The following is a 20,096-nucleotide window of genomic DNA, read 5'->3' on the forward strand; positions in this document are numbered from 1 at the left end:
TCACTGTTTCAGAGGACTGTGGGTATCACTGTTTCAGAGGACTGTGGGTATCAGTGTTTCAGAGGATTTTTATTTTCTCTTTTATGCTTGTCTGTTTCCAAATTTTCTGCAAAGATCAGATACAGTATTACTTTTGGAGTCAGAAATAAATACTATTTAGATAGTGTGTTTGTGTTTGTGTGTGTGTGTGTGTTAGTATGCATATTTTACCAGCTGTCTTTACCTCTTCGAAGAGGCATGATGTACTTGGTGTTGGGGGTGCTGGCCTCGAAGAAGCAAACTAAGGAGCCAGGATACAGCAGTGAGAAAGCAGAACATTGGGCTGAGGGGAGGGAAGAAGATGTGCAGCCGCTCTCAATCCCTTGAGGCAGAGGGAACAGTCTTAAAGGGAAAGGGACGTAAATCACTGCCCACAAACCCTTAGCCAAGGAACTGGGGGTGTGGCTCAGTTGTAGAGAGCTTGCCTAGCAGGCATGGATCCCCTGTTTCCATCCCCAGCATGCACACACAATGGATGGTAGCACATACTCCTAACCTCAGCACTCAGGAGATGGAAGCAGGGAAGAGGACTAGGAGCTTAAAGTTCATTCTCAGCTCATTGCAAATTTGAGACCAGCTTAGGCTATATAAAATTGTGTCCCCCCCAAAACAAAACATATGAAATACAGCAGTTCCCCTGCCCACATGGGAGAACTGAGACCTAGTGAGGAGGGCTGTGACACTCAAGGTCATTCCAGCACTATGGGGCCAGGACTCTTGACTGGAAGTTTTCTATTTTGCCACCAGATTCTAGATTAGATTTTTTGGCAACCCCAGGGGACAAGCAGGTCTGGAGAGGATAAGCACATTCGAAATAGAGAAGCTGTGTTTGAAGTCTACAGGGAAGGCCCTTTGGTGGGAGGTGGTGCGACACCGACCCAGGCCCCCACTTATCCTTGATGCAGTGCCCAGGCAGGAGGCCCAAGCCAAGCTTTCTGTTTGCAGCTTTCTTCCTAGCCGAGGACGACAGACTCCTTCCTTCTTCATTCCCTCATCCCAGCCAGACTATTAAAATGTAATCAAAAAAATCACATTAGACATGCAGATTCTACTTAAAATACATATATGTATATATATAATTTAACGGCAATTAGGAGCTAATCAGCTTTTTCTCCCTGACTCGCTGTGTTTTGCTTCCCTGGTTCAGCTCTGGTCCACAAACAGCTCAGAGCCCTTAGAATCCTCTCATGTTGGGGTTGAAAGATTTGGGCAGAAGTTCAAACTGAGATGTGTTGAGTTAAGTAGTTCCACTCTGCTGCTGCTGCTGCGGCTGCGGCTGGAGTGTGGGTCTGCCCATGGGAAAGAAAGGGAAGCAAGGAGAAGGTAGACCACAGGCACTCCTAGGTACCCCGGTCTTGGTCCTGAAACCTGGTTCTACCTTTCCCATGTCCCACCACATGCCTGTTATCCACCTTCCCCATGTCCCACTGCATGCCTGTTATCCAGCATCCCAAGGCCTTTTTCTGTGACTTGAAAACTCTATTCCAAACTAGGAGACTGGTGATGGCTTAGACGCTTGATGGGGGACAAAATCACATATGTGGGGTGAAGCCAAAGCCTGGCTAGCTTAGCTAGAATTTCTGACACTCGTTAAGATAATTGCAACATCATAATTAGTTCTGGTTCCACTGTGCTTTGAGGATTTTTATCTACCTCTGTTGGCCTTATATCAACTTTGCAACAAAGGCATGTGAGCAGCCCATTTTGTAGGAAAAAAAAATTCACAGAGACTGTGGATATACATACATACATACATACACACACACACACACACATATATATATATATATATATATGTATATATATATATATATATATATATATATATATAAGCTTTGTTTCACTAGGGAGCTCTAGTATAAGAGGAATAGGAAGCAGAGAGAAATGGGGGTGGGGTGCCTACAGTAGCAACTAGATACTAGGGCAGTTCCCAAATTTTCTCTCAAGAAACCCAGGTCCTAAGCTGGAGATATAGCTCTGTAGGAGAGTTTGCCTAGCATGTTTAAGGCTCTGCTTGAGTCCCCAGTACCAGAAAAAGAAAATTTTAGATTCTAACTGGTGAATGCTCTGACCCCGCCCCCAGACCTATAAACAGAGGCAGACGGTATTTCCCAGAACTCGCTTCCTTCCTTCCAAAAAGACCAACTTAGATCTCTCTGCTCATCCTGGGGCAAAGCTGGCTGTGCCTGGCTAGGATAGACGGCTAGACTTCCTGCAGGAGATGTGCTTCCAGGAAGTACCATCCTGTTTGCTCAAAGGGAGCCTAGGTAGGGCAGAGGAGGAGATGCGGACCGGAGAGAAGGCCGTGGTAAGCCTGCCCAAACCCCTCATTTCTCAGAAAAGGGCAGGCTGCTGAGACAGAGCAGATGAGGGACGGCCGTCCTCCCCAAGCTGACAGCTGCTGAGAAAACTGGGCGCTGACTCGTAAACTCAACAGCTCAATATATATCAGGCAAACAAGCTTTGCTCTGGGCAGTATATCAGCCGAGGGTACTGTCCCAGCGCCTCCAGAGAACACTCACTATTGCGTTTCTGCCATTCTGTGGATTCCCTCCGGTGGGTTCCATGGGACAGGAGTGCCCCCCCCCCACACACACACAAGAAGAGGTTATTAGAGACTCAAAACCAGGGTCTGATTCCAGGGCTAAAGGGTGAACTGAGCAGCACAAACTGGCTGCTCAGAAAGTCCTGGCTCTGCCACTACCTGGGTGTTTGGGGCAGGAATGCTTCTCTGTTGATAGAATGGTGGGATGCTTACGAACAGCTGGGTGCTACTATGTGGCCTGCACACACTATGTGCTTTTTAAATTTTACATTTATTCGTTTTGTGTGTGCACATGTGTGGGGGTGGGGTGTGTGCACATGTGTGTGGGGGGTGGGAGGGGTCAGAGTACATCCTGCTGGAGTCAATTTCTTCTTTTCATTACGTGGGTCTTAAGGCTCGAACTCAGGCCCTCAGGTTTGAAGGCAAGAGCCTTTAGTTGCTGAACCATCCCTCTGTCTCTGCTTTTCTCATTTATTCTGGTTCTCATCTGCTCTCAGCTCACAAAGTCAGCAGCCCGCAGGGCAGGACCCGCTTGAGTTTCTGCAGGCTGGAGGCAGGAGCCATCCCTTTTGTCACCCTGTTTGGGCCAAAGGGACTCCACCCACTGATCCCTCCTCCTCTCCCCTTTTCCTCTCCCCTATCCAGTGCAGCTCAGGCCTCTTTCCAGACCCATCAATCAGCCCAGACTCTGGGGCCCTTGCAGCAGCCTTGGCATCACAGAGAACAAGACAATGAAAGCATAATGTAACCAGCAGCATGAATAGAAATGGGAATTAGAACACGTTCCCAGGTACTCCTGCTGGGAGGGGCAGAAGCTTCCAGAAGCCCGGCCCTGTCACCCCTTCCCTACACACTCTGGCCTCTGCCTGGAATGCCCCGAGGGGCTCTGGAGCTGGGACCCCCAGGGATCAGCAGCCTTTGCAGTTCTCTGGGCTAATAAAAAAAGAGAAGAACCCACAATAGAGGCTGGATAACCAGGGCTATAAAAGCCAAATTGGATTCCTTCCTGGCTGATGAGCTCAGGGCTCCTCTCTCTCTAAGACCCGATTAGCAAATATGGAAAACCACTCTTGCCTCCCCGGTTCCAGGCAGCTCTTCCTGGTGCTTGCTCAGGGTCCAGGAAGGTGGGTTGCTCAGGGACAAGCGATGGGCACCCACTGCAACAGAATGGGCCAGGGGTTGGAGTGGGGTCCTGGCCTGCCACAGACCTGCTGTGTGACTTACAATAAGTCATCTGCCGTCTCTGAGCTTGTAGGTCCCCCACCTACCAGACACTGAGTGGGAAGAATAACCTTAATGTAAACGGGGAAAGGGCGGGGGGCCAGAGCAAAGGAAAGGGCTGGGGGAGGTCCGCCCTTACCCCGATCACAAGCTGTTGTGGAATGGGGTAGAGGAAGTGACAATGCAGTAACATCAAAATACATAACAGAGATAGCTGAATAGCCAGGAGGTATGTGTTGGGCACCATTGGCTCCTCTGAGACACAATGCAGCTGAGTTCTGGAAAAGGCCTCAGATACACCTAGACCCCCACCCGTGAGTCTAAGCCCGTGGCAACACTCTTCAGGACCAAAGCCTCTCAGAGAGAAGCTGGAGGGAATGGAGAAGCTGTAAGACGAACAGGAGCCTAAAGCAGGGTGCCCCAGCCTTGGGGGAGCACTGTAACTGGTTCCAGGTGGGAAGGGAATGAGACCTCTAAGCAGAGCCCCTCCCCTGGAGAACGCAGGCTTGTAGAACACAAAGGACCCCAGTCCCAGATGAGAGAGGCAGGAGAACGGTAGCCAGGCCACCCAGGCTCCATCTACTAGCCATGCCAGAGCCATTTTCTGTCCATCCTTGGTCTTCCCAACCTAGGGGACTCAGACACTGCGGCTCTGCAGCAGTTTCCAGCTTGCAGACCATTAGGTCTCATGTTTTCCACCCCGAGGAATGATTTCCAATTTGCAAAGCAGAAAACTGCGTCTTTTAAGGGACTACTGGGGCTCATTTGGACCTGAACTTTTCACTGTTGGGTTTTACTTGAGTTTGAAATATTTGAAAATGCTGGGCTCTAAAATCAGCCCTTCTGACCCTCACTGGTGTGTGGTGTTCACATGCATGCACTGTGCACTGGCTAGTGGGCGCACCCAGCCTCTACCCGAGTCATTCTAGAGACAGTCTTGGCAGAGTCCCAGCTGAGATGGCAGGACAGCAGCCCCAGGAGAGAGGTGAATGGAAACTTCATCCTTAGACACTGACATCCTGCTTCTCATTAAGGGTGTCCCGGTGAATTCTCCTTTCAGTGCCCAAGTCAGTGGCTTGCCCAGTGACTGCTGATTTACAGCCCCAGCATCCATGGAAGGAGTGTGCTCGGGGCTGGAGGAGAGCCTAGTACGCCTCCTTACCTACGATTGTCCAGAAGTCTAACACTGCTCTGATCCCCAGCCCACCTGTGATGAGTCCATTGTCTATTGAGACCGGCAGCAATGGTCAGAGCTGAGCAGCTGGGGTCAAGGGCTCTGGGTAGAGAGTGGAACCAGCCTCGATTCTGCAATTTTTATCAATAATAATAATAATAATAATAATAATAATAATAATAATAATAATACTGAGGAGATCCAAGCCCCAGGGCTAACAACTGCTGTTTCTAGCCCTGGAGAACTGGAAAGACCCAGTACGGCCACCTGGTCCCTCCTCCAGCAGCCATCCTTCCTGTTCACTCTGAGATATTACCAAGTGTCATCCCTATCTCCTGTTTGCCCTCTGTCAAACGGGAAGGCTGAATCTAATGAGCTTCAAAGACAACCCAGTTCTGTCTTCCAGATTCCCTAAAGGGTCAAGACGTAGGCTGTGACAGAAGATTGGAGCTAGCTGGGAAGAGAGGTGTTGATTCCCTGAGATCTTGGGGTCCCACAGCCAGGAGCCAAGGGGATCCCCTAATGGAGGTTCCTTCAGAATGGGGTGGGGCAGGAGATGGAGTGAGAGAATGAGGCTCACAGGATCAAATCAGCTCTCCTTGTCTGCAGACCCCACATCACCTCAGGGCAGGAGACCCACACAATGAGCAGGAACCTAGGCATGCTATGATGGAGGACTGCAGAGGAAGAAGGAGGAAGAAGCGATCCACTTAGTCTTCTGAGGGCAGGTGAGGGCGGCAAACAAATGGAACTGATTCTTATTCAGTTGCTGCCCCTGGCTAAACTGGCAGTAGCAGGAAAGCCGCTGCTCCCCGCCCCACAGTGGCAGGCCCTGCCATGACCCAAGACTTGGTTGGACTTGGCTACATCTACTATACATCCCTCCAGGAGAGGAATTTTGTCAGGGTCTCCAATCTAGAGCCAAAGATCCCTCTCCGGACTTTCCAGACTCATGGCCTCCTCTCGTAACAGGACAACTCTTCCAAGAGTAAGGGGAGTTCTTTGAAGATGGGGATAGGAACAAAGACATGTTCCTTTGTCAGTACCTGGGGCTTGGTCCTGCCAGTCTAAACCCTGATTATCAAAGTCCACTAGCTCCATCCATCCATCTATCCATCCATCCGTGCAATCACTTATCCATGTGCTTATGTATGTATGTATGTATGCATTCATCCATCATTTATCTACCTAGCCATGCTTGTACCTACATACCCATTCATCCATGCATACATGCATCCATGTAGACATCCATCCATCCCACTCATCCACTTATCCATCCATCTATCCACCCATCCATCCATCTATCCACCCATCCATCCATCCACCTACCCACCCATCCATCCACCCATTCATCCATCCACCCACCCATCCACCTATCCATCCACCCACCCATCTATCCATCTATCCACCCTTCCATTCACCCATCTACCCACTCACCCATCCATCCACCCATCCATTCATTCATGCATGCATAAATCCATCCACTTATTCATCCATCTATCCATCCATCCATTTACCCATCCATGAATGTTTACATCTACCCACCCACTCATCCATCCATGCATTCATCTGTCCATCCATGCTTCAATCTGCCCACCTACTCATCCATACAGGCATGAAACCATCTATATACCCATCCACCCATGCATCTATTCCACCCTACTGATACTTTCTATATAAAAGGACTGTTCTTTTTATTAAACCATCCTAGGCTTGACTTTGTGAAATCTTTCTTCCCAAAGGATTCATGAAATCCTCACCCCTAGACCCATTCTCAAGTTCACTGATGCCCAAGAATATTTCTTGATCCTGACATCTCCCCGCTTTATCATAGATTGCAGCTGTTATTTCGGATAGTCTGTTCTAAGCTTCTGTCAGACCTGCTAGGGCAATCAGGCTGCCTTGCAGGTAGTATGTAGCAGTCACTACTGTAGTATTTGTCCCCAGACAGACCAGGAAGGGCTTTATCTGGTGGCTGATGATTTTACAAAGCCTGATTTCTTTCTGGTTTGATACTCTCATGCGTGGATGGCAGGCAAGAACCAAAACCAGTATCCTATTTTTGTGAACCACACAACGAACCTTTTAAACCACGGCTTTCATCCAGGAATTTCCAGATGCTATTATACTCTGAGGGACCTGGGACCCACCTGTGTCTAGAGCAAGTGGAAATGGAGAACCATCTGGGTGAAAGGCAGAGGATGCCCTGTCAGTCAGCCAGATGCTGTCCACATCTGGACATCAGAAAAATTATCTCTTTGGCTGCTTGGCAAGTCGGGACTGCAGATGGCCAGTCCCTACCCAGAGCCAGACATGGAAACCACCGATCACGGAGGATCCAAAAGGTGCTTTCACAAATTGCGTTAGTGAAGGTCAAGCTGTGGACTTTGTCCTCACATAGTGGTCTGTCATCACCTTGTCTGACTTCAAATCCTGCCTCTCTAGTTTCCTGCTTCACCTCTCTGCACTTCCCGTTTCCTTCCTTATGATGGACATGGTAGGTGCCACCTGTCACCAGGTGAACACAGGATGCCAGCTGACTGACAGAAAAAAATCTATAGAAGGTCACCTGTGTTGCAAACATTCAAAGTCTTCTACCTGGGGCTGCAGAGATGGCTCAACAGGAGCATCTGTTCTTGCAGAGGACCAGCACCCACATGGTAGCTCACAACTGCCATAACTCCAGATCCAAACAACCGCTTCTGACCTCTGTGGGCACTAGGCACACATGTAGTTCACATATATACATGCAAACAAAGCACTCATACACAGAAAATATGTAGCCTTTAAAAACCTCAAGGTATGCTGCCTAATTTTGGAGTCATTCTTATCACTGGGGTGACTACTCTGCAGCCCCACCCAGCAAGGCTCCTAAGAAGCCCCTCACGATGGTACTCAGGTCAGGACAGTTGGGGAACATCACTTCCCAGTGTCCCAGTTTAGCACCATCTTTCTGCCCTTGGACTCCGTGTCAGTACCTTCCCCAGAGTCAGGAAGTAGCACCTCTCCTTCAGGGCAGATCTGGCTGCCCACTGCCATCATGCCTCTCCTCCTACTGACCAGGTGCCATATGTGTGTGTGCTGGATATCAAGACCAGATATCATCTGGGAAGAACTGGCCCCATGGTGCCTCCCATCACAGCCATACAGGAAGCTGAGTAGCATGCTGGTTATTATAGCACCCACAGAAACTTATTCCCAGAACTGGGGAAGACCACATGCTTGGATTAGGTCCCCAGTCCCAGAAAACACTGGGTTCCTTTTCAGTTTCTGGTGGGACACAAGAGAGCAATAACTTATATCACTAATCACCTTTGCTGTTGGGGCAGGAGTCAGGGGTGGGGTAGGGGACTCCGTGGTACTCTATAAGTCTCCAGTCAGATCTTTCTATCATTGAATGCCCAGTGCTTGGCACACCATGGGGCTGTACATAGATACTCAGGGGTGCAGGGGCTTAAAGAAGCCTTTCCCAGGAGGTTTAAGACCCTGACACTGTCTCCAGGGATAGCCTTGCCTCATTCCAAAAATTGTCCTCTGTTGGGGACCCAGATGGCACAGGCTAGCATCGAAACCCATATGGATCTTTCCATTGTCCTTACCTCCTAGTCCTCAATACCTTGAGACCTGAGCCTGTTGCCAGTGCAGCTCCAGACTCTCTAGGTTCCCAGGCTGGCTTCCTTGAAGAGAGGCATCAAAAGGAGGGAGCGGTGTGTGAGAATCCAGGGCACGTGGGCCTACATGCCATGATGCCCCCCTCTAGTGGCTTCTCTACCTGGAGTTAAGGTAAGATGCTTGTACCCTGACCCCCTAGTGATATCCTCCAACAGCCTGCCCTAGATGCTCCCCTGGGTCTCCTCCTCCCAGGGATTGGCAGAGATGCAGCGGCTGCTCGTGCCAGCAGTGGACACAAGGCTGGAGATGTGGACACAAGGCTGGAGAGGTGTCATGGAAACAGCCTGGGGCTGCCCAGTGGCTGCGCCCTTCCCCCTGGCTCTGGTCCCAGATTCTCCTTTTCCTCATCTCACAGTGAACCTGCTAGCAGGGGCTCTGCTGGACCCCATCTGCTCCTTAACTAGCAATACAACCTTGGGCAAGAGGCTCAAGCTCCCTAGTTTCGCTTGTCTCCTTCCGTTGTGAAATAGAACAAGTGTTAGCACCCAGAACCTGCGGCAGATATGGGCGGGTCCACAGACCTGTCACCAGGGCAACGGCCACCATATTCCCAGAATCCATTGGGTTCAGCTCCCACCTTTACCTGGACTGCTACGTCACGACATATATATATATATATATATATATATATATATATATATATATATATATATATGTACTTTCCTCCATCTTTCTTTTTCCTCTCTCTCTCCTCTCTCTTCCTGCGCCACTACCCCCCTATCCCCTCTTAATTAAACCTCTTACACGTGGAGCTGTTTGGGCCTGGAATACCTGTCTTCGGGGTGGTCATGGATATTAGAATACAAAGGGCAATTTAGCAACATGCTTGACACATGGCTGGTATGCTGCACGCGCCTCAGTTGCTGTAGGCCTAGGCTAAGAAGAGGTTCAGCCTGACGTCCACAGGGAATCAGGGAAGGCTTGAACACTAACAGGAGGGATTTATCTCTGCCCTTGAAGGGCCACTGCCAGGATCACTGCCTGTATCAGTTCAGTCCCCTGGGGCCACCTGGACTACTGCTCCAGAACAAACTTCCTTGAGGCTCAGGTTCTGACCCAAGAATGCTGTGTGACACTGGGGAACTCACTTGCCTTCTCTGAAGTCACTTCCCTGTCTGCAAAGTCCGTTTGGCCCCAACCTCTTCTGAATTATGTTGTCTTTCCTAGCCCAGGATTTACAATGGGACTCCATCTCTCAGGATGCTGGTTGGGTTCCCAAGGGAGGAGACAGAGCCTAAGATGCAGAGATGAGGCATTCAGACCTAGCCTCAGCCTAGCCATGGCTCAGAAGCCCTGGGTACCCGGTGCAGAGAATTGGCTCAGGCCACTGAGAGACATTTGTGGCAATGCTAACTTAAACACACAGGCAGGAAATTTATATTCTCTGTAAACAATCACATACATAGGTGTGGGTCTGGTTTTTTTTTTTTTTTCATTTTATTTGTTTTTTGAGACAGAGTCTCATTACATAATCCAGGCCAACCTTGGATTTAGTAGTCTCCCTGCTCCTGAGATTACAGCATGCACTACGGCACCGAGCATAAGTGGTTTTCTTGACAAAACATATTAAATAAACAAGAAAGAAATAACGACAACAACGCAGAATCCTGGGCAAAATGGAGACTTCTGCTTCCTTCGAATCCAAATTTGGTCCTGTCTGGCATGGTGGTGCACACCTTTAATCTTAGCACTTCTGGAGCCAGAGACAGGAGAAACTCTGCAAATTCGAGGCCAGCCCGGTCGATAGACTGTGTTCCAGGATAGCCAGGGCTGTACAGAGAAACCCTGACTTGAAAACCAAAACAAGCAAAAATTCAGTCCCAACTTGGACCCTTCAGGTTGTGAGGTCTCAGAGCAGTCTCTCTTACTGCAGAGAGGCCCATTTTCCCACGAATCCTGAGGATAGCAACCTCCATGCCGTGAGAAGATCTCAAAGCTGAACCATGACCACATGTGTATGCGTTTAATGCCTGACACACGGCAGGCATCCAAGTACTGCCTTTGCCAGCCTCTCATTGTAAACAGGGGACAGGAGACCGTCAGCCTTGTGTGTCCATTCTCCTCCTGGCACCTTCCAGCCGGGGCAGCCCGGGAGTGTGGCCTTGTGGTCTCCCAGTGTGGGCCACCAGCTTGCTGGGAAGAGTCCGCTGGCTTCCCTGAACTGGTCCCGGCAACGTCCCTGCCTCGGGCCTTTGTTGAGCATCTGGGGCGCGTGCTGCACCGCCTGCCCATGAAATGCGACTTGTGGAAAACATGCATATTTGCGACTGGGTGCGTGTTTCTATTCCGGGCGGTTGCTGCTCTCTTTATTTATTTTCCCTGGGATATTGGCGCTTTGGAATCCAGCTTTGGAGGGTGTTTTGACAGACTTTGACGCCTCTCACGCTCCACGGACAAAAACAGGCTCCAGTGGGGGGCAGGGTGGGCAGTGAGAAAGAGGGTTTCAGATGACAAGCCCCCTCGCTCCCTCTCACTGCCCACACTTGAGCAGGATTGAAAGGGACCGCGGGGGGGTGGGGTGGGACTGGCGAGGAGATGATTTCAAAGAGGGGAGAAAGGATCTGGAGATAGATAGAGAGCCAAGCTTCCAATTAAAATGCTGCGACTGTTAGTTATCAACGCCAAGACTGTTCTTATCGGCTCCTATGCCATTGTCATGACCATCATCTTGGGGTGAGTACATTTACAACCAGTGGTGGGTTGGTGGTTCCCTTGGCGAACCCACCATCTCTCTAGGCACCTCACTTTGCAGCCCTCAAATAAAGATGCTGTGAGAAGCAGCTTAGCCAAATGGTGCAGGAGCCTGTCTTCCCTCGGTGCACAGATCAAGAGCAGCCTGCTTGGTTGAGTCCTAGAGACTCGAGGCTGATTGTCAAAATAATGCCGACTGGTGATCTATCTTGGACAGTCCCTTCTGCGAGATCATGTGTCTAGGGACAAGGACCGTCAACCCAGCAATTCCATCTGCCTTTATGGCCAGGTGTGCTGGGTAGTTGGGGAAGTCCTCATTATTGGAACAAGGGCTTGAGCCATCATGGCTTAGCCGGGCGGATAGATACACAGACAGCCACATCAGTGCCTGCCTCCATGGAGACTGGGCCTGAGCTGTGTGATGTAAGAAAATTACTTGGCATCTCTGGTCCTATTAAGAAAATGAACTGAGTGTCCCTCACTCGGGAACAGGATGTCTTTCGCAGTGGTGAGGAGTTCTCAGGAAGCAGCGGCAGGCACCATAACCTTTGGGAGTTACAACCATGATTTCAATCATTCACTATAGCGTGAGCATTCTTCATAATCAAGTCTAAGAGCAATCCCATGGGCAGCCCTACCCAAAGCTGAGAATATGGTGGGAGTCTGTCCAGGGGAACACTGGGCACTTGTGACCAATTAAAACCAGGCTCTAGGAATCTCCACTTCAGGCTCATTTCTCCCTCTACTCCCCATTCTTCCTTTTCTCAAACCTTTTCAGGAATTTAAGGACAAGAAAGTATCAAAGGGCAAGCTGGGGCATGGGTCTGGATCCTTCAAAATGACGGCTCAGGGTGGGGGCTAGAGGAGCAATGATAACTGAGGCTCCCTGTGACCCCAATACTATCTCAATCTCCAGGTTCTGGGGCCCCTTGAGATACTTTTCTGAGACTCTGGCCTTGGAAAATTTCCCAAGATTGTCAGTAAAAGCCGCCGAAATGACTGGGCAGAGGGAGGCAAATATTCAAAGGGACAGGAAGAGGTGAATGGAAACTGCAGCTGAGGAAGCAAGCCAGAGTCGGTGCCCTAAGGACCAGTGGTGCCAGCCTGGGCATCAGAGCACAGACTCCAGCGATGGAAAGCCAGGAAAAGAAATGAAGGCAGCCAGGAAGGATGATGGACAGGAAAGAGCAAAGGGTGTGCATTTGAAAGATAACCCTGGGAAGGAGAGGAACAGCCAGCCAAGAGCACTAGGAAGACTGCAGACCCTGGAGGCAGAAGATATGCCAGGAAGAGGCCTGAGTGGGCATGGGGGTGGAGAGTCCAAAATGGATACTGAGCTTCAAACCAAGACTGTGAGGCGCCTGCCTGCCTGGCTGGGCTGCTGCCCGGAGCTTCCCTTGAGCCTAACAGCTGCTTCTCTCCTTTTGGCAGATACTCTGATTCGGGAGGTCTGCAGTAGAAGGGGAGGGGGCTGATTGAGCCTGTGTGTTCCTGCGTGTACACACCAGTGTCTGTGACCCACAGCCTGAGCCTCTGTGTGTCATGAGGTATCAGCGGGAGTCCTAGGCAGTGGTCTCTGGAGTCTTTTTTTTTTTTTTTAGCATCCTCCGGCGAGAGCGTGGAGTGGGATGAATCCCGGTCCACCAACTGGGGCTTGTGGGAAGATTAGGTTTGTCCATGTGGGTGTGAATCCTGGGTCTCTGTGTGCATTGTGTGCGCCTACGATCCACGATGAGAATATATTTACCAGAAAGGAGTGTGGATTTGTGTGTGGAGTGTTCTCGAGTGCTCTATACATAGTGTGTGTGCGTGTGCTTCATTAGTGTGGAGCTTGGGGCTGTTGGCTTCAGTGCGCTGTCCGCGGTACTGACCGAGAGTCTACCCAGACTAGGACCCGCACCTAGACTCAGGAAGCAACCCTGGACGAGACAAAGGTCGAACAGAGGAAGCCTCCAGGGAGGCGTCTCCCAGGGGAGTTGGGAAAAGTTCTCCCAACGGCAGGGCTAGCCATCGGGACTCGCCGTATCTTTCCCTGACTGCTCCACGGCTGCTCAGATGCCACCCCATCACAGTCCTTATGGATGTTCTGGGCCGACCCAGGGACCCTCTAGCTCTCCACTTCCATCGCCTGCCAGAGCCTCAGGTCCTGTCACGCAGCGGCACCTGCATCGGGCTAACCACAGCCCAAGTCTCAAAGAACGTCCCGCCAAGCGCGTAAGTGCGCTCAAGTAGGGGGCAGCTACAGAGGCCGTCGTTCACATTTTCCTGTCCCCCTCCCTCCTCTGAAACCTAGCGGACAGCCGGATTTGGGATGGCTTCAGGATGATGCTCAACTTTTATAGACCCAGACAGACACCCACTGGGATGAGCAGGGGTATGGAAATAGGCAGCCAGGATGATTCTGGACATTAAACGCGCTCTCGCAGACCAAGGCTGCAGCCAGTCCCCAGCGCGTTGATGCAAGCCTCCGGGGCGCAGGGACAAGCTCTGAGATCTGAACTCTGTCCCCATCAGCCGGCTTTCTTGGGGCGTCGAGGCCCTTGCCCCGGGTGGCCTGAAAACGAGAGAACTTCCCGCACTTCCCCCGCCCTCCTCAAGCCGGGGTGCATGTGGCGCGTTAGACCCTTCCCCTCTTCGGAGCAGCGCATCCCCAATCCCGATGGCGCCCAGTGGCCGTCGCACTCACCTCGCTGGCCGAGCCGAGCTAGGCAGATACACGGGTGCTGCAGGGGTTAAGGGGCTTCGACCACCCCACCGCGAACACTTGTCCCTTGAGGGGAATTTCAGGAAGAAAGGTCCTCAGAGCTGTAGGAGGCTAGCGGCCCCCAAGCTCCGCTCGCGGGCGTGCAGACCGCGGCCAGGTCCGTGACAACTACGTCCGCAGCGCGCACGCGAAGCACTCGGCGCCGCCGCCGCCTTTTATCTGCCGCCCGCCTTTGTTTGGGTCCCGGTTCCTACCACGGGGTGCGGGGGTGTCCCGGGCAGCCTCTGGAGTCGCGCCTCCCCCCGGCCACTGGCGCCTCCAGCATCAGCGCCTGCGGGCTCTGCGTCACAGTCCGGCTAGGGCTTGAGCTCCGCCGCGCGCTGCTGTCTCCCGATCCCGCCGCCAGGCGCCGCCCTGGCTGCCGCTCCCCCTGCGGGAGCCGCGTGGTGGTACAACCACCTCCCCGTGTTGGCGAAGAGGGACTGAGCACAGTGCAGCGACCCCTGGGGGTCAGTCTTAGGCTCTGCAAATGAACCTGGCCATGCCCCCTACCGGCCCCCACGAGGTTTCTTGGCGCCCAGGTCTTTCCCAAGCGTGCGCTCCTGCTGGCTGCTTTCAGCCCCATCTGCCCAGCTTGGCACCTCACCAGCCTGCTGGACACTCGAGGGCATCCCCGGGTCCCCTCCGGAGGTGGCTGCCAAGCCCAGGCGCCTGGCACCATCTCTTCCTCCCGCCTCTATTCACCTCTCTGGCAGCAGAGCCCAGAGCCCTGCCAGCCCCTGGGACCAGGCACTCGTCCAGTAACAGCACAAGGTCCGCCTGATACCCCCCCGCTGAAAAGATACCCAAAGAAGAAAGGGTCTAGAAATCATGGCTATCCCCGGCTTCGTTTCTCTTTCAGTGCTCCAAAGGCATTGGCCTTGATGTCACCCAAGGAGAGCCAAGGGAACCCTCAAAAGGACCTGGCGCCAGCCTCCGGCTGCCAGAGGGAATGCCACTACTGGCTAAGAGGCCACCCAGGTGATTATGACACTAATCAAGAATGTGAAGTTTTGGAGAACTAGGAAGATAGAGAAACAAGTGAGCCACAATCTTGACCCTCAAGAAGTCCCCATTTTGGGGCTGGAGAGATGGCTCAGTGGTTAAGAGCACTGACTGCTCTTCCAGAGGTCCTGAGTTCAAATCCAAGCAACCATATGGTGGCTCACAACCATCTGTGATGGGATCTGATGCCCTCTTCTGGTGTGTCTGAAGACAGCTACAGTGTACTTATATATAGTAAGTAAATAAATCTTTAAAAAAAAAAAGAAATCCCCATTTTACACAAGAGAATGCAGGATTATCATGAAATAAAAATATCAAAAGTCCCACACCTAGCTCTTTGCTGTGTAGTCCATGCGCCATCTATATTTTTGAAAGAGGAAATCTAGGGGCCTGGAAAATGACTTAGCAGGTGTTTGCTGCCAAGCCTGACAACCTGAGTTCTATCCCCAGGGCAAACCCACTTCCGTGAGCTGTCTCTGACTTCCACTCGTGCACTGTGGTACACACGCACATCCCCTCCAAATACACACACTATAAATAAATAAATAAATAAATAAATAAATAAATAAGTTTTAATTGAAAGATAACTTGGGAGTTCTCTGAACCCCTCTCACTTTGGGGTTCTGCAGTAAGTTCCCGGCGTCACTCACCTGTAGCACCTGGTCAGCTTTCTCGGACACAGTCCCTGGACTACATTCTCCGGCTGGCGGTCAGGTAGACATTTAGGTACTTATCATCCTGGGTGTCCTGGAACTCGTCTGTGCCGATGCAAGTGACCAGAGCCGATGCTCCTGCCTTGCCGTTCTCATCTGCACCACATGCTCAGAAATGGTTTTCAGGGGACCCACCACTGGCCAGCCATCAACTCTGGCAGAAGATATGCAGTGAACTCATGCCACCCTGAAGGCATTAGGGTTATGGACTGCTCCTGGCAGGAAGGATGGGGGGGGGGAGATAGATAGATAAATAGATAGATGATAGATAGATGATAGATAGATAGATAGATAGATAGATAGATAGGCAGGCAGACAGGTAGAGGCTAAGGCCTAAAATGGAGGGTGTGTATATTGCTGCCACAAGAGCAGAAGCCCAATGTGTTACTCTAGATAGAACAGCCCCACAGTGCCTTGCAAATGTCCAGCTCCACCTAACATATCCCAGGGGAAAGCAGAGAAAGGGAAGCCATGGGGGAGGGTGGGAGGAAGGAGAACCAGGGAAATAATTTGTTTCTAAGAGAGCAATGGGAGACACAAAGTGTGTTCGCAAGCCCAGCTGAGAGCAGAGGCTGCTTTTCTTGGTGAATGGCTTAGTTCTTTTCAGTTTGTTTCCAGGAGCCTGCTTAAGAGATTCCCCCAAAGTCCCCATGCTGTTCCCTGCAATCTGACAGAATCACAGGGCACCCCATTTGTGTTCCCAGAGTGCTGTGCCCTGCTTGTGGGTATGACCTCCATTCTCCTGGGAGCTACGTTTAGGAGATTTGATAAGGGTCCTGATTACACTCTCCCTGCTCTCATCAGAGTCATTTCTCCCCTCTCTAGACCTCCAGGTAATCTCCAGAGGGCCAGAACTAGTTTTGCCTGTGGTAAGGGACCTTCTTCAAAGGGAATGTACAGAAGCAGGGGACCTGACCATGGTCTCTCTCTCTCTCTCTCTCTCTCTCTCTCTCTCTCTCTCTCTTCCTCTCTCCCTCTCCCTCTGTGTGTGTGTGTGTGTCTGTATGTATGTGTGTGTGTCTTGCAGGGTGATGTTCAGAAATTCTGAAAGGATATGATTTTCCCAGGCCATCAGCAGGGTTTTAAAATGCAAATAGAACTAGGCCTTTGAAATATATCTGCTGTAAAGGAGAGCCTGTGGTGGCGGTGGAACAGGTCAAAGTGTGGAAAGCTGTGAGAATCCTTCTCTAGGGCTGATCTCGCCTCTTCCTCTCCCAGTCTAATCCCGCTGTATGAGGTCATTGCCCGGTCTCAGGCACTTCCCTGAACACTCCCCTGAACCTCCAGAAGCTTACCAGAGACAACTCCAGTGGCCCTGGGATTGGCCCAGCTGTGAGGTGGCAAAGAATGCAGCTCCCCATTGTCCCCTCTGGCTCTGCAGTTCCCTATTGTCTCCTCTGCCAGAAGTGTTTCTAGGGTCTGATTTAAATGCCTCTTGGTGCCCAGGGGCTGCTTCTGGAATACTCTGTCTTCCTGGCTCACTGAAAAGTCTTCTTTTGAAAGGGATAGGATCCATAAAGGGCCACTTTGTCCCTGGCTCTCTTCCTTTAATGCTCCTTCTGTCTGGTCCGCAGCGATGCACAAGTAGGGCCTCAGAGCTAAGCTTCCCAGCCCACTCCTTACACGATCCTCCGATCCTCCGATGTGTCCTTGGGGAAGTCACTTCCCCTTTGCTGAGGCCCCAACTCCCCTGTTATTTATAAAATGGAGGCAGTGAAAGAACTGCCTCGTAGCAGTGGCTATCAAGGTTTACCAGATAAGAACATCTCTATGGAAAAGCAGCATTTAGCACATTGCAGGGCTTGGATTTGGGTAAACATCAGTGTCTTCTTCAGACTCCTACTAAAAAGGAGCCAGGATGCCAGCTCCTCCTGTTTCTTTGCTCCATCAGTGAGGAAGATTGTTCACAAATCAGGTTACTTCACCAGATGGCTGAGCAGCTGAGGGTTAAGCATATGGGAAGGGTTGGGAGTGTTTATCTTTAAAAATATGGGACATTAACATGTTGTCCCAGCATGGTGGAAGGGAATAAATACCTTTGGAAGTAGTTCATTTTTTAAAAAAAATCTGCAAACACTGTGACTTTGGGGAAAGCTGGGGTTAGTTTGTGTGCGTGTGTGTTGCATTAACTGTGTGATCTTGGGTGAGTTACCTTGGTTCACTGACACTCGGTTTACCCATCTGCAAGATGGGATTAATGAGGACCTCCAGCCTCATCTACACTTGCAGCAAGTTTTATGACAGATTAGGATGTGTTTCTAGGCAACTGTTCAATAGTCTCTTATGCAGAGTTTAATTTGGTGCAGTCGGAAAAATAAATAATAGAACGATTGATTGTGTTTTTAGCCATTGTCAGATTACTTGGGAAAGGGCTTGGTAAATCCACCTGAGTTTGCTTAAAATGTCCTCTCGAGGTCATACAACAAGTTAGTGGGGGGAAGGAGCTTGGGTTGAATTCCAGGCCTTCTGGGGTCCAGGTCTGCACTCCTGAAATATGCTCTTTCCTCTGCCCAGCCCGCTCTTCCCTAATGCTCCAGTTGGGAGTCCGAGCTTACAGAACTCCCAGAAGGAGAGAATGGCTGAAATTATCATTTAGGAGAAGAAAGACGTTTGGGGGAGACGACAGAGCCAGCTCCAGTCGGAGATGCTCTGCACAGGGCTGGGGGGTGGCTGACGGGCAGCACCCCCTTCCTCCCCCAAGTGCTCTGCAAGCAGCCAGGCCTCGCATTCCTTTCCCAGCCTCACTTGCCTCCTCCAAGAAGCAGGCAGCCTGTGCCAGAGCGAATACAATCCAAGTTATTAATTGCCTGCAACAATTAGCCTCAGAATTGGGCCTGCAGACACTCGGGCTCTGAAAGAGGGAGCCAATTACAGCTCCATCAATATTCACGCTGCCGCATAATCATCTCCTGACAAGATGCCCCCAGCCCCCACCCGTGTTTCTGGGGTCTTTGCTCTGATTCCCAACACCTTCAGAGGACCCAGTATTGCTGGTGCCTCTGAGAATGAATGCCACTCAGGACCAGACCCAGAGGGACATTCATGTAGCAGAGTCATAGCATTGAGAGAGGACGAGGACTGTGCCAAAGACCTAAGTGAGAGGCTTCAGCTGGAACAGTCTCATTGTGGGGGATCATTAATGTCTCCGGGTTGTGGCTGCAAAGTAGATCCCTTGGTGCTCTTGTTTCTATAATGGATTGGGAAGGGGAGGTTAGAGACGCCCCCTATATCCTAGGGCTCTTATCATGTACAGGCTCTTTCTGTGCCTGGGTTTAGGTGCATGTGCAGGCCATACATCCACATCAGGGGTCTTCCCCTATAGCCTTTTGTCGTATTTTATGAGACATAGTCTCGCACTGTCTGTCCAGCAAGCTTCTGGGATCCCTCTGTCTCTCTCCAGTGCTGGGATTACAAGCATACCCCGTCACTTTTGGTTCAGCCCACTGGTATCTAAACTCGGGTCCTCAGGTTTGCTCAGCAAGCACATTGATAACTGAGCCATCGTCACAGACCAAGTTCTAGTTCAGTTTAATTCCAGTCCAGTCACATGCCTGCTTTGTGGTCTGGTAAAAGCCATTTTCCACCTCGGGGCTTCCACTCTTACCTGCGCTCCTCTGAGGGTTGATTCCAGAAGAGACTAAGCAAAAGACACATTCCGTAAGTGATACACAATGAGCTGGAAATAAAGATGGAGCTCTGTTCTATATAGAAAATAATATCTGAAAGGAGAGACCATGACCCCCAGAGAAGAGTGGGGTGATGGGCAGTGAGAGGAGTTAGAAGAGTGCTGGCCCCAGATTTGCTGGAACCCACTTCTTGGATTTAGTGTCCTTTTGTATCTGGTCTCTTGTTCCTGTTTGCCAAATGAAAACACCAAAATAGATGCGCTCAGAGGTGCCCTGATGGAATCTCCCAGTAAAGCGTGGGAGGACAGATGGATGGATGTGCAATGGGCACATCAGAGGAATAGGAAAGCTCTGATTTCCAAAGGGCAAATGGCAGGGATAGTTAAATGCAGTGCGATGACCCAGAAAGCATGAAACTAAGCACACGACTCTCTCAGCAAATGCACACACTCGAGTTTATACAAGAACAAAAGAAGCCACATACTTCTTTATCAAGATAGGAAATAAAAACCATCTCCTGGTCTAGAACTCCTGAGAGAGACTAGGTAGGAATCCTTAGACAGAGCCTCGCCCCGCCCCGCCCCGCCCCCGCCTCGGGGCCGTTTCAGCACCACGGACAGTGACCAGCACACTCCGTGGTTGGAAGTGGTTCATGAGGCTTGGAGTG

General features: G+C 50.9%; 1 protein-coding gene across 2 annotated transcripts in view; it reads right to left on the bottom strand.

The window, feature by feature from the left end:
• Disp3 (dispatched RND transporter family member 3) overlaps positions 1–14,514 on the bottom strand; it is a 51,128-nt gene extending 36,614 nt beyond the window's left edge. For both annotated transcript variants that reach the window (XM_031379456.1, XM_031379455.1), the window contains exon 1: positions 14,029–14,514. The gene's annotated coding sequence lies outside the window, so the exon portion shown is untranslated. The remainder of the gene's footprint in view (positions 1–14,028) is intronic.
• Between the last annotated feature and the right edge of the window lie 5,582 nt (positions 14,515–20,096).

Source organism: Mastomys coucha, unplaced genomic scaffold, assembly GCF_008632895.1.
Source record: "Mastomys coucha isolate ucsf_1 unplaced genomic scaffold, UCSF_Mcou_1 pScaffold18, whole genome shotgun sequence".
NCBI classification, from domain to species: domain Eukaryota; kingdom Metazoa; phylum Chordata; class Mammalia; order Rodentia; family Muridae; genus Mastomys; species Mastomys coucha.